Source organism: Chiroxiphia lanceolata, chromosome 3, assembly GCF_009829145.1.
Source record: "Chiroxiphia lanceolata isolate bChiLan1 chromosome 3, bChiLan1.pri, whole genome shotgun sequence".
In the NCBI taxonomy this organism is placed as follows: domain Eukaryota; kingdom Metazoa; phylum Chordata; class Aves; order Passeriformes; family Pipridae; genus Chiroxiphia; species Chiroxiphia lanceolata.
The window spans coordinates 74625460-74641596 of NC_045639.1; the positions used below are offsets into that span (position 1 = coordinate 74625460).

At 44.3% G+C, this 16137-nt stretch overlaps 1 protein-coding gene across 1 annotated transcript in view; it reads left to right on the forward strand.

Moving 5' to 3' along the window:
* Window positions 1-15368: 15368 nt before the first annotated feature.
* SIM1 (SIM bHLH transcription factor 1) overlaps window positions 15369-16137 on the forward strand; it is a 54618-nt gene continuing 53849 nt past the window's right edge. The window contains 1 exon segment of the mRNA XM_032683879.1: window positions 15369-15675. The gene's annotated coding sequence lies outside the window, so the exon portion shown is untranslated.

Consider the following 16137-nt stretch of genomic DNA (forward strand, 5'->3'; position numbering starts at 1 on the left):
ATTTCTTCTAGCTAACAGGATGAAATTGTTTCAGATGCCAATAACACATGGTGAGTTCCCATTATGTATTTTTCAGCAAATCCAACTAATTAGGAACTAATTACGAATTGTGGTAGCACAGTAAGATCAGGTTCTGATAAACTGTCATCTTTGTAGCTGTGAAGATTCTGCAATTAAGCCTTATTTTATTTTCTCAAATTCTGGCAATGTCTAAAGGCAGAGCTGGAAAAAATATCCAGAGGACTCTGTCTTCTGTAACCTCCATTAAAAGGCCCGTTCATAACAAGATTAATCCCCCCTTTTATTTTTTTGCTTTTTTGCCCTATCTAAAATACAACATAAAATTGTTCAACCCTGTACCAAGAGAGACTAAGTGACTATTTAACAGTTTACACCAATTACAGGATCTTGCTGCTTCTTTGGCATGGTTCTACCCTGTCCCACACCAGCCCTACTCCCCTGCTCACAGTCTCCCGTGTTGCACTTGGACTAAGCATTCTGGGATAGGACCTTTGAGGGAACTTCATTCTCTCTTTATAGGAAATGTAGCAGAGAGAAAGTCCTGTTCCATGATTAGGTTCCTGCAAGGTACGGTCTACAAATAACCACACAAGGCCCTACTGTGCTAAACTCAAAATATGATGCAATGTTACTTCAAGAATATTTTAAGCAAATAAGACAGGTGCAAAACATGCCTCAAAGTTAGCTGTATGATTGAGGCAAATGCCAGTTTAATTTTAGATTTTAATTCTAAGTGACTTGATTCAAAGAGGGAATGAGCTACTCTGGGAACAGAGGGATGTGGAGGTTTCTCAGTTCTTGGCAATTAAATGCTCAGAACTGACGGAAGTGAAATAGTTATGGACCATATCCATGCACATGATACACATCTAGTCGAGTACAAGTTTTGCCTTTGTGCTTCTCGTATATGTTTACTTGACTCCTACATGCAAACATTGACATCTGTCAGCCTCATCCTTGTGGATATTAGGAAAACACATGCTCTCCTCTTCTCAAGAGAAGATAGCCTCCATAATTTACATAAAGTAGCATGTGCGTCAGAAGGCTTCACAAAGACCTCTTAGCAAAAGGTTTATAGGTTGCAGGACACATTCACAGAGGTTGCAAGTCACAGGACTTTGTTTTCCCCTGGTTCTATATAGTTGCAGTGTTGCCTTCTGCAATGCTCCCCAAATCACAACTAGGTAAAGTTTCTGAAACTTTTGCTAACAATTTTTGCCTCCTGTTGATAAGCTAAACACAGAAATTGTTGCCAACAGATAAACATCCTTCATAAAAGTTGGTTGGGGTTTTTTTGGGGGGGTTGTTTTGTTTTGTTGCGTTTGGGTTGGGTTTTTTTGTTTTGAGATTGTTTGGGTTATTTTTGTGACATGTCAATATCTTGTAGCCAGACTGCAATAGTAGAGGACTTTTGCCCTAATGCTGCTGATGGTCCCCAGGTTTTACCTTCACAGCATGACATACCTGAGGGGTGCTGCAATAGCACTTTCATCCTGTTCAGTCTTATGAAAAGCCTGACCATGAAGTTAAAACTTGGAGAAAATAGAAACAAACTTGCTCAATAGTGTTTTTTTTCTTGCATCTATATTCATCATCTGATTACTACAGTCTCATTTCATAGCCTACAAGACCTACAAGAATGGATAACAGCTAACACAACAATTGTTTTTTGTCCCTAAACTGCTCGATACTCAACCTAGAAGCACAAGAAAGGAAATACCAACTGTAACCCTGAAAACTTCACTTAGACATCAAATTTGCAGAACACTTAATTTTTCAGTGAGTTACAGACTGTGTAACCTTTATGAGAAAGCAGCTGAAAGCAAAACTGTCATCTTGTCTGGATGAAATTAATTGATTTCACCTGTTCTAGAATTATCTAGAATTAATCCATCTAATATTTAAACTATCTACTAAATCATTAAAAAAAATAACTAAATTATAAATTCAAGTACTTATAATGGTAAAAGGAACTGACTTAATCAATGAATTCGTCTAGTTCAACTCTAAAGAGCCAAGAAATGCTACCAATCTCCTAGAATAATGTCCATTCATAAAGCCAAGACACATAAAGCAATGACACTCAAACTCCTTAGGTGCTTAAGAGCAGGAGAATGGACATTTGGGTTATGAAAGCTGAATTAAGTAGGATCATACTGTTGCAAAACAAAAGTCATGAGATTATTTTTAATTTGTTGATATGTGGAAAGTGTTTGGGGTTTTTTGTTTGATTAGTTGGGCTTTGTTTGGGGTTTGTTTTGCTGTTTAACTTTTTCAGGACTGAAGTGCTGTGCATCATCTTTGGCACATAAATACAATCTGGACTTCCCTGGGAAATTGTCACAGAATGTGCATTGATAGATCTTCCTTTATAATGCTGAAAGCAAAATATCTGCGTCAATGTTTGTGTTCTCAAGAACAGTCTGAGAGAGACTGACACTACACACTCAGTTCACTTTCTGTCTCGTTTGTAGGAGGTGCTCAGTGAGGTGTCAGCTCCCAGGCATTGCTCAACAACTCCTAAGTTTACAGGGAAAGTTTATGCCCACTCCTCAGCCCTATAGATCCTACAAGAGGGGAGGAGTATGACAACCTGCCAGGTCATGCTTCAGCTTCCTTCACTGGCAAGACAGTATGCCCAGAGGGATGCTCTGAGGCACTGTTTTGGGAACAGGAGCCTAAATTTCTATTCCAAAATTAAATGCACTTCCAATAACTGAAACTTGTCCAAAATTTTGCCGGGACTATGGTCTTCAGGGAATGCTGACCTTAAGGGACCAAAAACTTTAGTAAATAAGGGGGTTTTTCTAGAACAGGTCCAGATGGATTGCTAGAATATTCTATTTTTATAAACATTAAATATAAAAGGAGAAACCTCACCACAAGAATACTGATAAGAATTCCAAACACTTTGTTTCTTTACCTGAAAAACATGTAGTGCCTACTTAGTTGTCTGAAAGTCTTGGGAAACAGATGAATTAATTTAATCAAATCAGTGAAAATCTTTTGAGAAACATGAGTGCTTTTAAGGAAATGAAAAAAAAAAAATCAAAAACAAAAACAAAAAGAAAACCCAACATTACATGACCAAAAAGTACACTAAAGTTTCTTTTTTGTTGGTGCATTGCTCTTTAGCTTCAGAGACTGAAGGATGAAAAACATTCCCAACATACATTATTAGCAGATTAAATTTAGTTTCTGCTGATACTTTCAAAGGATTGGGTGAATAGATAGTAGCATTAGTATTATCTAAACCCTCACTCAGACCTAGGACTCAAAGATTAACAGCTGCAGATTTTATGACATTTCTAATTCAGGGATAAATTGTATTTTCTAGAATTGGAGGCATAGGTAATATCCTAAATTCTTAGGAACCATTGACTTTACAGGAACAGACCAAGAACTCAGGACCGTGAAAAGATGAAATTAGATTAAAAAAAAAGATGATGAAAACAGGATAAGAATCTCATCTGCAAGGAGGAACAGAGCTTTGACTCCTGCAGACAGGGCTGCTGTGAGGCAGTAGTCCTGTTTGGTTTTATTATATTATCACTTCTGCTTTCATTGCACCAAATAATTTTGACATGATGCCACAGCTTCCACAAAAGCATGCCTCTACCATTTACCTGATGATTAGGGCACGTTAGGGGAAAATGTGGTCCGAAAAGGGAAGAAAGAACTGAAGGAAGGAATTTTGTATGTGAGCAGATGGGATAGTGCAGCTATTTTTAAATAAGAAAGCACAGGTCCTATGCCTCATTCTGAAAGACAGCAAGCTTCTATTTTCAGGGGAAGATTCCAAGTAATTTATTCTAAACAGAGAAGCATATCTCCTATAGTCTTAAGCAAGGTACCAAAGTAAGTTACATTTCTGTGTTCCATCGCTGTGCTGGACTTCCCTCTTCATAGGCAGTTATCCAGTCTCGTTTGAGATACCAGATTTTCCACGCTTACCAGATAGGGGAATTTAAGCACTTCACATCTTGAATTCTATTCTGGGTGCATTTACAGGTGAGATTCTTGCTAAAAAGCCTTTCTTAGGCTTTCTTTATATACCTAAAGAAGTTCATACTATTAATTTTATAAACTATATGTACTCTTCTTTCCATTTTACACACTTGCACTCACAGCTCTCATGTTGTATCATACCAACTTGATGTTAAGAATAAGTAGTCAACATTAAAAACTGGTCTGTTTCCTTACATTTGGAAACATAGCATGTGACATTAATAAAATAGAGTCAGTTACATCAACATTTCTCAGGGAAGGAAGAATAAATAGATTTGTGGTAGAATGTTACATGTATATATATAATCATATACATTAAGTATTTTAGTAACATGAACATGTTACTTATTTAGGTGAACATAACAAGCCATTGAAGTTAGCAGTAACTGTTGCCACTGCTACTGAAGATTCCTTCAGTAAATACCCACTAAAACTAACATTCAGAAGAGAAATATTTCTTTGATTCCTCTGAAAGAGCAAAAAGATTACTGACTGGAATCAGATCCGTGTCTATGATTTAGATTTATGTGTAACTGGAGAAGACAATCTCCTTTAAAATTAACTTTCACTGCTTCATTTCTTTACTCACACCCCTTTATTTTCCTGCAATTGAGCAGGCAATAATGAATGAGAATAACAACCATACTTTGTCCACAGTCGTGATTTCATTCTTTTATCTGCCCCTTTTCTTTTCATGTAAGAATGCCAGTCCAGCTCAGATCACCAATGCAACATTGTTCTGCCTTCTCTTCTCCAAAACACAAAACTTAAGGCTATGAGAAATAGCAACGCAATAAGATACAGAAAGAAGGTTAAATCAAGTCATTCCCTCTTTGAAAATTCTATTTTTCCTAATTCTTCTTTCTTTCCCATAATTACGACCAGTCTTCTGTTTCAGCCCTCACCTCACTTCCGTTTCAAATCCTAATCAGTCTACTATTGCTTTTGCTTTATCGATATCCTTCTTTCTCTTTTCTGTGGTGTACCTACTTTCCCTCTGTAGGTAAAAATAAACTCATGCACCTAAACAAGTTAAAAATTATTTTCTTACTACTGCTGCTACTCAGAGCACCTTTCTCTGGCCTTTCTGTATTTTCCATTGCCTTTTCAATTTCTATGCCTTTATCTTCAAACTGAGTCCCCATATCTGACTTTAGCCCTGTTTTTTTTTTCTTTTTTTTTTCTTTTCAAATCCCCTTTGCTTTGTGATCTGTTATAACCTTTCTTAGAGCAGTTTGGTTGTGATCCCAAGCGCTAGTCACAAATACCTTTGTGGTAGATCAGGCTCTCCATTGAAGGAACTCCATGTCAGCATCTAATTATAAGTTACAGTAAAAGATGAGCTAAAGCAAGACTCATTTTCTATCCATCCATTTCGTGTATTTGCTGAAGATTACTCCATGTTTTGAGCAATAGGTGTTTTAGACCTACCTTGTCTGTATGGGCAGAAAGAGGAAGAAAACACTCCTTTCCTTGGGCAAAGAGTTAAATGGTGTTGAACATCTTCAAAAGGTATCAATACATAAATACAGATGCTATCAGTAACACCTAGCATTAAGATTAGACTACCCCAGAGACTTCCATCTTCCTAACTTTGGCCACCCTTCTCTTGCACCTTAGAACACCATCTGTGATTGCACTTGTCCCTGGCCAAACAATCACAGAATCAGGAAGGATTTTTTTCAGCCACACTATCATTGTTCTTTCACTCATACTGAAGAGGGATGAACAACACAAACCTAAATCAGCTGTCATTTGACCAAGGAGATACATATTTTTGCCAAGACTAGACTGTCTCTTCTACCATCTGAGGTCCTCAAGCAACAGATGGCTGAGAAAACAGCCAGGCCACAAAGCGTGTACAGAAAACTTCATCTCCAGGGTTAAATTCAGCTAGTGCTCTCTCGGTCATGACTACTACTGAAACTGTCAAAGGCAAAGGTTGCTGATCATGTGACAGTTTAAGAACAGATTTCTTTCAATTTAGGTATAAAATAGCAAGTTCAAATATTCCACACTCGAACAACAGCAGTTGTCAGGCCCCACACGTGCACTAGATGGGATCATGACACAGAAGGATATAAATCTACATTCTTCAGATCATAAATCAGTCAGACTGGCTGACTGACCGCAAACAGGATGCCCATAGGACTGGGCTATTTTCCAGCTGCCCCATGACGAGATTCTCCTGGTGTATTCAGCACTGTGAGAACCAAGCTAATGGTCTGATTCAGTTGGATCTTCTTGTGTTATGTTTCAAACTGTTGAATATGGATATCCCAGGATATTAAAAAATACACAGTTCCAGTGTGCTGAGCCTATACAACTCTTTCCTTGACAGATCAATACATTTCCCACCAAATATTTTATTTCTGAAATAATTTTTTTAAAAAATTAAATGCATTTGAAAACAACTTGCCTAAGCATACATTTGAGGTAGACAAAGTAATTTTATTTCATGCTTATTTTTTGATCTATATAAAAAAAAAAACCAAACAACCAAGCACCCTATGAGTTTTTTACTTTAAAATGAGGGGAAAACCCTATAAGAAGATCAGATCTGGGGTACAATTTTTACACAGACAATTTCCAACATAAATGCTAGTTATTAGGTGTCATGTAGAGTCAGGAGTTGCCATGGAATCCATTTGCTTCTAAACCAGCTCCTCCTGCTGGAATACTTTCTCATTATTATTTCTTTCAGTAGCACAAAAGGAGCTGGCTTACAGAAGAAATGTTATTTTAGTATAAAGTTTCTACTGTGTCTGCAATCAGACATGAAATTAAAATCTAAATTTAAAGCTATATTTCTGTTCAAGTGTAAAGCAACGTTACCGTGGTCAGAAGAATGAAATCATTGTAGACTTTTTATAGATTCAGTGAAGCAGAGAAAAGAAATTATAGCTGAAGTCTTCCTTTCAGCTGTCTTCCCATAAGTGAAAATAAAAGTCATATCTGATGTCTACTGTTTACATTTTTGCTACATTATTCTCCCATTATGCTTAACTTTTCACGTTTTCATACTAGTTATTCTGCGCAACAGCAGCCTCATTAGCAGCCTAATTACTAATGTCCTGGTACACAGAACAGTGTGTGCATGCTGAACACTGGGGTTATTAGGCCAGTGAACTTACTTGTTGTGATGGCAGTTTCAATAGATGGATTTCAGAAGAAAAAATATAATCATGCCTTCAAACTCTTGACACGCCAATTATTGAGTTTCAATTCTTTTGTATACAATGTGCTGCAGTGAGGCTGGAGGACAATACTGGAAAGAAACCAGCAATATTAGAAAACTATGTCAGTGATTTGTAGCTTGGCATGTAAATACTTATTATTAATATTATTGTTTACTATAGACATTGACTAGCATTGCATCTGGAAGCCCTAAACAGAAACAAGATCCTATTGTGATCAACAGTGTATGGAGATACACACAGCCCTTGCCTCCAAGAGCTTATATTGTATGGTCCCAGCCTTGTAAACTGATCTGGGTCGATAGATTCTTGCACCCCTGTGGAGTCCTTCAGCCCTCCAAGGCAGTCAGAGCTTCCTGTATAACCTTCCTATACGGAAAAGTGGCAAGCAAGCTTCGGGTGCAGGGAGCCTGTACCTTTCTAATCCATTCCTTTCCTACTCTTTAGCAGTTGAACTCTGCCCAGACTTAGACTAGTTCACCCTCTAATCCAATTTCTGACCCTTATTTACATCTCTCCAACTCAAGAATTCTGGTCCTGCCAGGGAATCAGAGGAAGCTCTGTGTCAGGCAATACCATTCCTTCTCCAGCCCTAGGTTTTCTAAGGTCCTATAACTGCAGATAGACTCCTGCACCCATGGAGAGGTCTGTGGTACCTCTCAGGAAGCTTCTCAGAGTGCAACAGACATTGGACAGCCACTACCCTTAGGAAAGCAAAAGAATATAGACAAGCAGGCTAGAGACAGAGAATCCTTTGCCCTGGAGGGAAAACAGAAGGGTCATTGGAGCCCTACAATGAATAGAAGCAGCCCAGTGTCAGTAAACAATGAGGGCTGGGCTGTGGGGCCAGCATAGTGATCCGCAAGCTAAGGACAGCCAGGACATTCAGGCAGGAACCTCACTAGCCAGGGCCCACCCCACATTACCTGAGTGAGGAGAATAAGGGATAGGGCATAGGGATGGCAGCTGGGCTCAAGGCAGAGCCAAGGTCATTAGACAAATCCATAGTGGCAAGGTAAATCCAAGGTCGAGGTGGGAAGTCAGTCTGTGGGGTCAGGGTCTAGGTCAACGGGGTCCCTGGTGAGGTACAGGCACTGGACACAGAAACCCCTACAGCCTGGCTCAGACAAGCACCGAGGGCATGGTGGGAAGCTGCCAGGTGAGGTTGGTTGGGGCTATTAAGGCTTCCTGGTGCACTCAGGGACCTGACACCCACAGTCTTCTCATTCTCCAGTATGGCTGCACTGACAAGTGGTTGGGTTCAGCCATGCACCAGGAGCATTTTGTGCTGAAGCCAAAATTAAAACCAGACTGCAAAACCTCCTAAAGTTTTGGCACATTTCAAAAATGTGGCATTGACATCACCAAGCTATTGCCAGATCAAAGAAATGCCAATTCCTTGTTCATCTTACCAGCTAAATCATACAGTGAATTACATAGAGCAAGTAAGCCCTTGAACTTCCTCCTTCCAGCTGCAAGTAGTGGACACTCCCCAGGAGAGGCGCTGTGGGGAAAATGTCCTTTTTTAATAGGCTCTAGCTTCAGCTGGTTACATCCAGCCATCACGCTATGTAAATGCAGTCCCACCATCAGTGAACAATAGAAATCAGAGTTTAGACAAAACATTTCAACAGTGAGGCAAAACTTAAATAAAAAAATATTAATTGTGGGCATGTGACAAGCCTTGAGAATCACCCCTACCCCTCAGCAACAGATTTAGCATGATCTGAAAGAGGCTGAAGCTGGATTCAAGATTATAAATCTGGTACTGTTTCCCTATGCCCCCGTCCAATATAAGCAATTGATCCCACAGTGTTTTCCTCGAAGACATCATCTCCTCTACATCATTTCTGAAGAAACCAGTTACAAACTCGTTCATACTGCAGTTGCAATAAGGCATCTATTCACCACATGGGGAACTCAGAGGACAGTAGCAACAGGCTTGCAGAGCGCCCAAATAATTCAGAAAATATTAAGCGACAGAGACGTTCCCAGTTTAGCGCACAACGCTCATAAAAGCAATTAAACTTGTAACCACAAACAAGTGAGAGTAAACCAAGGAAAGATCCTATTAAAACTCATGCAGAGAATGCTTCCCACCTTGACTTTCAATAAAACTGTAAGCATCATGATGATTATGATACACACCAAGTAGAATGGGCACCAGCTCCAGAGCTGTCAGGCAGCCTCACATGCTGTGTCCCTCCTTTTTGGTCTGATCAAGTCTATTCTCTGAGGTGACAGGAGGCTGAAGACAAGAGTTTCAGAGCAGCAGAGGGGGGTAGTTCCTCTTGCTATTGATTTCATCTGAAACGGGCATGTGTTATTTCAAAGCTAAGTGTGTCCTCAAGGCGGGTTAAACTGCTCTCCTCCGCTGAAACAAAGCAGTGATACAAGCCTATTTGTGACCTGTTAATTATCAGGTTGATAGTAAGAACAGACTGTGGAATGGATCCCACTATTTTAAGCATTATTCTTTGGGGTGCTGAAATTTAAACAGGCTCCTGCTGACAGATTTTCCTCCAACTAATGAAATAACTTCTTTGCTAATCAAAGCCAGGCCTTGGGAGAGGAGATTTTGGTGATAGCCAGGGGTTGGAGGAAGCCTGACGTAGCTCCAGCTACACCAGCAAACGTGAACAAGTGCAGATCTCATTCTGTACCTGAGGCCTGAGGGACCCGAGGAGGGTCCCCTTGCCATGAGCTCCTCTGGCTTGCCTGCAGCTGGAATGTACCTGGGCAAAGCTCCCACAAGGACATTCCCTGTTTGGGACTGGGAGAGTGAAGTCCAACATAGCATATGGAAGCACATAAAATACCGTGAAAGGGACGTTTCATCCCCATCACCCCCTTCAAAGCTTAGACAAGCTCAGACGCCCCTCTGTTTTAGAGGTGAGGGGGGCAAGGTTCCAGGCAGGTGAACCTAAAAACTGGGAGAAGAGTGGGGGGAAGAGCACCAGTGGTCGGCATTGTATGGGCCCCTCTCCACTCCTCGCCGGACCCCCTCGCGGGGGACACTAATTGTGGCGGCAGGACAGCTCCGGGACGTGCAGCGATGTGCGGGGCGGTGGGCACGGGGGGAGCTGCGAGGCGCCGCTTCCCGCGCTGACGCCAGTGGCGCGCTCGTGCCGTGGGATGGCGCGGGCGTGGGGCGCTGTGGATCCTGCGCCATGGGAGGGGAGGTGAAGGGAGGGAAGGCGAGGGCAGCGTGGGGTGCCTCTGCCGAGCTCCCAGAGAGCCCGCAACCGAATAAAGCCGTCGGCAGCCGGGAAGCCTCCCCCGAAATGCTGCAGGGGCTCGGCGGGGCGGGAGCGCACCGGCGTCCTGGCTCTGCCCTCCCAGGAAGAAGTGCCGCGGGGGAGCGGCGGCAGAGCCCGGGGCGCCCGCCCGGCTGCGCCTCTGGGGCAGCTGCCGCCATGAGCGCTCGGGCCCCCGCCTCCGCCAGGAGGAGGGAGAGGAATAGCGCCGTAGCGACCTGAAGGGGAGAGGGGTCACACGGGGGAGCGAGCCCTGCGTGGGGGTGAGCTCCGGGCGGCGCAGGGAGGGTGCGGCACGGCCCGCGGGGGCAGCGAGGGCGTTGGGTGCCGGTCTCGGCTCTGCCTCCCGCCGTCGGGCCGGGAAGCCCGGAGCAGGTGAGGAGGGGCCAGGACCGCCCGGACCGCCGGGACTGTCCAGGGTAAAAACATACACCGGTGCAACAGAAAGGATATCAGAGCTAGGCAGAATGTCTGTGAAGGGACAGGGAGGGCAGCAAGAACTTTCTGAAGTTTGTAATTTCATCCGAGTTCCAGTCCCGGGTACTTCCCGAACCCCTGATCCCTGACAAAGCATTTCAACTCGGTTCGGGAGTTCAGTGTACCAGGCTTCTTTGGAAGTGTAGAAGGCAAGAAAAAATGTCCCTTGGGGTACTGTTACTGACCATGGAGTAGATTTTTTTTAACCTTTCTTTATATTTATTTTATGTTTTCTTTCGCTGCTCCCCGTCACAGTAAGATAGCTTGACTTCCGATCATTAGCAAGAGTGTATTCAAGAAGATAAGGGCTAAAAGGTACTGACCTCTGACTCCCCTGGAAAAATGAATATAAATCATCTCGTTACATTTATGCCAAAAACAATAAAATTGAAAGGAGTGCGTAGTGAAGTGTTCCTCCTCCCTGCAAAGCATCACTTAAAAAAATCCACGGATATATCGCCAAAAATTGTTTGAAGCAGTTACAGAAAATAATGAACAATAATAGTGGTAGAATACTCTAACTTTGCAACGTTTCAGTAATTATTTTTAAGAGTTGCATTCGGAACCGCTTGCTTATATCTGAGACCTGGTAGCCAAGGGTCTGTTAACTATTTCCTGTGTTAAAGAATCGACTTTCTCCTTGTCCTGCTCCCCTAAACATCCTAATAACATTAGCGAAAGAGCAGGAATAAAGCACCTAGAGCATGGTTTGAATCTTGAAGGTTAAGATCTAGATCAGTTAAAACATATTAATTACTTCTGAATGGTCTCAAAGAACATTTGCCGTGTATATTTATGTCAATAAAGCCTTGATGAGGGCACGGATGGAAATTCACATCACACTCCAATTCACCAGGGTACCCCAGTGCGTGTGTCTGAAGTTACTAGGTTCTGAGAAAACATCCTTGGTGTCCAAGCGTCCGTACTCTCCCAGGCACCCCCAGGGTTGGGCAAATGAACCGCGTCTCACGGACAGGTGATGCGGTGGCGGGGCACTCCCTTTGGCCATGAGGGTCCATGCGAGGTCACATCCCACCTCTCGCCGGTTCAAAGAGGAAGGAGACTCAGCGTGTGGAAATCTGTCTGTTACTAATACCAAGCCGATTTTTTTTTTTTTCAGCAACTGGGAGAGCGACCCGCGCAGTTAATTCACTAATACTGACCTTTTTAAAACGCTATCAAGAAAGCAATGTGTAAGTGATGTCTTACGTTTGAAAAGATTTTTCTCTCTACATAACAAATGGCCACCTTATTCTTTAGAGGGAATTAGTAAATGCATCCAAATTCATAAAGTAATGAATACATCAGAGTATGCCCGAATGTGCTGGAGAAAAAAATGGATCTGATTTGTCCTATAGGAAAATGGCCCAGTAGGGTTTTTCTTTCTTTTTTTTTTTTTTTCCTGCTTTGATTTGTACAGTTTTTACCCCTCCCCCTCCGCGCACACATACACATGCTCACTCACACATGCTGCGATATACGCTGCATATTGTGTCTGCCTACACAAGTTTTCTACTACGTATAGTTGGAAACCTGTCTATGAAACGCTTTGTTTTCACTCAGCCTTTCTTCAGATACACCATTTTATTATGCGCCTTTTTAAATCAAATTGCGCTGCGGTACCTATTTATTCAATCTTCCAGTATTATCTGTTTTCCAGAGCATTCTCTCACGAGAATAAACGCATCTGAACTGAGCACAGCTATCCATCTGCTTCAAGCGACCGGACGGTCTCTATCCCTCCTGGAGGGGCCGCAGCAGCCGCGCGCCCCCGGGGTTCGGCCCCTCAGCCCGCAGGTGTCCGCTCCCCTCCGCCGCTGCTCTCGCTGCCTTGCAGTCCGCTCTGATATCTACTGCGCCGAGGAGCTACCGCGGTGCAGTCATCCCGCAGCGGTGTGTTCACTTCATTTGTTCAACAACATCATGCACTCGAGTCCCTTCTAGATAGACAGGCTTCAACGGGCTCGGTGACAGGGAGCTCTCGGCTCATATGAAAACTGCGAGTTTAGCCACCGCGGGCTGCCTTTGCCTATACACCTGGAACAGAACAGTTCTAGATCTGATCTCCGTTTTCAGAAGTCGAGCAATTTTGGCGAAGAAAAACAAGGTTAATGTCTCTGAAACGGCCGAATTCTCCCATCGTTCGGGGGCTGCCTCTTGAAATCTGCTGGGAAATGGCCCCAGCGTTCTGACCCCGCGCTGGTGGTTCTGTGGCGCGCTGACTTTGTCCACGTTTGCTGTAACTTCGAAAGCCGAAAAATTGCCCTTCGGCAGCCGGTCTTTTCACATCTTGTATTTTATCTACCGTAACAATCATGTATTCAAAATCTACACAGGGGCTCGTCGACCCCGAGCCTCCGGGCCCCGGCCACAGGGGAAACCGGTGCGGCTGCTGACACCCATACGGGCTGAGGGGAAGAAACCGAGTCCTCGGACAACTGCGAAAGCGGCTCCTCGGTGAGCTATGGTCTTCACTGGCGCTATGTGGGGTTGGTAAGGTGGATGCTCATGTCCCCTGGTATAAATTAGCAGAAGTGTATCCTACTGATCTATTTATTTTTTCCAAACCAAGGGTGTTATAAAAGACATTCTCTGCAGCTCGTGTTGACAAATAACTGGTGAGCTACCTGACAGTGTTAGTCCAGTTGTTGCCCATATGTCTAAATAGCCTCCTAGAGACGACAGTGCCGTTTAGCAAGAGAATTACCTCAAATGAAAACCAGAAGGAAGATTTTTTTTTTCTTTTCTTCTCCCCCAAACCCACTTTACACCTGAGGGCAGTAATACTCAGGGAAGATTTTTTAAAATTCAGTATCACTTTCCTCCACAGCAGCGATCGCTTTACAACATGACGGAGGGCGGAGAAGTGTGCGCTTTCCCCCCTCCCCTTTCTTTTTTATTTTTTTTAAATCCATACCTTCACTAAATGCCTTGCATTCGTGTTTGTTTAACAAAGAGTCGCTTCGGTAAACAAGGCAATCAAAAGAACATTTGAGACTACGTGGATACATTTCTCTGCTTCTTGTAGACGCCTGAACACCCAAAGGAGTTGTTGAATGCCTCTCTTCCCGTCTTTCCTTTATTTCCCCAAATGAACACAGAGAAAGCTTTTAACCGAGGGGAGATTTAAGGTGATAAGCAACGAACAGGCAGTCGGCACTGGAAGCCTGCGCTTTGAGCTGCAGCCGGCCGCGGAGCAAAAGGGATGGGGTGCTTAATGTTATTTTTTTTTTTTTTTTTACTTTTTTTTGGTTGACGTTTTTCTTCTTTCGAAAACTGAGACGGTTTAGTCTTCCTCGAAATACTCCTAGTGTTGCCTTGCCAGTGCAATTGCATTTTAAACAACTATTTTAGCCAAAGTCTCGCACCGATTGGTTTGGCAACTATTTCAGCCTTTTGAGAGTCCGTTATGGTTTTAGGGAAGACTCTACAAGCCTTCTCCCACCACTCTAGGCGCTCTCTCTCTGCTCTATCTACTCTTTTCAGGAGCCAGCAATTTTAGGAGCAGTCTGGGTTTAAGAGGTTTTATTTGTTTGTTTGTTTGCTTGCTTTGCGTTGTCTTGTTTTTTCCCCAGGGAATACGCGACATTAGGTATAGTCCTGCTTCCCGGGGGAAAAAAAAAAAACAAACCAACACACTCACTTCGAGGGCAGTTTCAAAGTGCTTCTGTCTCCTGTTGTAGGAGAATTCGGGTTTGGGTCTGGGGTTTCTCTCTTCTTTTTTTTTTTTTTTTTTTTTTTTTTTTGTCTCTTCGTGGGATATTTCGGATTTTTTCCAGCGTATATCAAGAAAACTAGTTAAAGTCTTCCTCCATCCTTCTCCTCCCGCCCCCCCCCGCACGACTCGGTTCAAGCTGTCCCACAGCGCATCAGCCCGGGGGCTGAACAGCATACGGCTAAAGATGGGGAGGGGGTCGTGGGCGCAGGAGACGTGACCGCAGCTCATTTCTCCCAAGCAGGACCACTTGTTCGATGGGTTTTTTGGGTGGGGAATTTGGGGGAAGGGGGATGTGTAAAACTGCGGCGGTCCTCACAACTCCGAGGTCCCGTGGGACCTCGGCCTCTCGTCTCCGGTGCCAAGCGGACAGGCGACGGCCAAAATACCCACCTTAACAAAAATAAGCCCCTAACAGGTACGCGCGGGGGAAGGGGTGTGCGTGGGGGGTGTGCGTGTCCGTGTGTCCCCGTTCCCCCTCGGCTGCGCCGCCAGGTCAGAGGGCGGACACGGGGAGCAAGGGGAGAGAGGGGAGGGAGATGCGTTCGTGTGACGTCACCGCCCCTCCACCAGTGGGCGGCCGAGGGCGGGCGATGGCGGCCAATGGGAGGCGAGGCGGGTCCGTGAGTGGCATCGGGGGCGGGCCCTGCCCGGGGGGAGGAGACGGGGGGGGGGGGGTTGGGGAAAAATGAAGTTGTGCTAAAAGGCTTTTAGCCATCAAGAAGTTATTAGGCATTTCTCAGCCGCAAATTAGGGATTCTTCATTAATACCAACCTCGTCCCCCTACCCCACCCTACCCCACCCCACCCCCCATTATGTGAGACGGAGAGCCTGGGAGCCGATAAAGGGGATGGGGAGGCGGCAATGTCTGTCTGCCCATCGGTGCGAGGAGCAGTGACAGGCGCAAACTTTTCCCCGTGCCATTAATGAGCCAATTAAAGAGTTGGGCTTCTCACCCCGGGAGAGCTCTCTGCAGGCTGCCGGGCTAAGGGACTGAAGGTAGGTAAAAAGAAGATCACAACCCACCACGAGCTGCCAGCCGCAGCGAAGAGCCGCAGTGATGTGCGGGAGCCAGGCTGTGGGTCGCTTCCCCACGGTGGAAAATGAGGAAAAAAAAAAAAAAAGATAATTTGGTTAGAAAAATGTGATGTTTGGGTGGATTCCGGCTCGGGGCAGGGCTGGGCAGAGCGTGCCTCCCCTGGCTAGTGTGCAGCTGAGGTAGACACCCCAGCCATCCCCCCGACCCCAGCCGGAGAATGAGGAGAGTAGCCGAGAAGAGGGGAAATTTAAAAGAAAAAAATGGGAGGAAAAAAAAAAAAAAAAAGGGAAAACAAACAGAAATACTCCGTGATTGGAAATGTTTCTTCCACTGCGGGGCTGGCAGCATGCAGCGCGGGAAGGTCTGGCCGCCCCTGCGGTGCCGGCCTGAGGGAGAGCGGAGGGGACGGCGCAGCTCCGGCA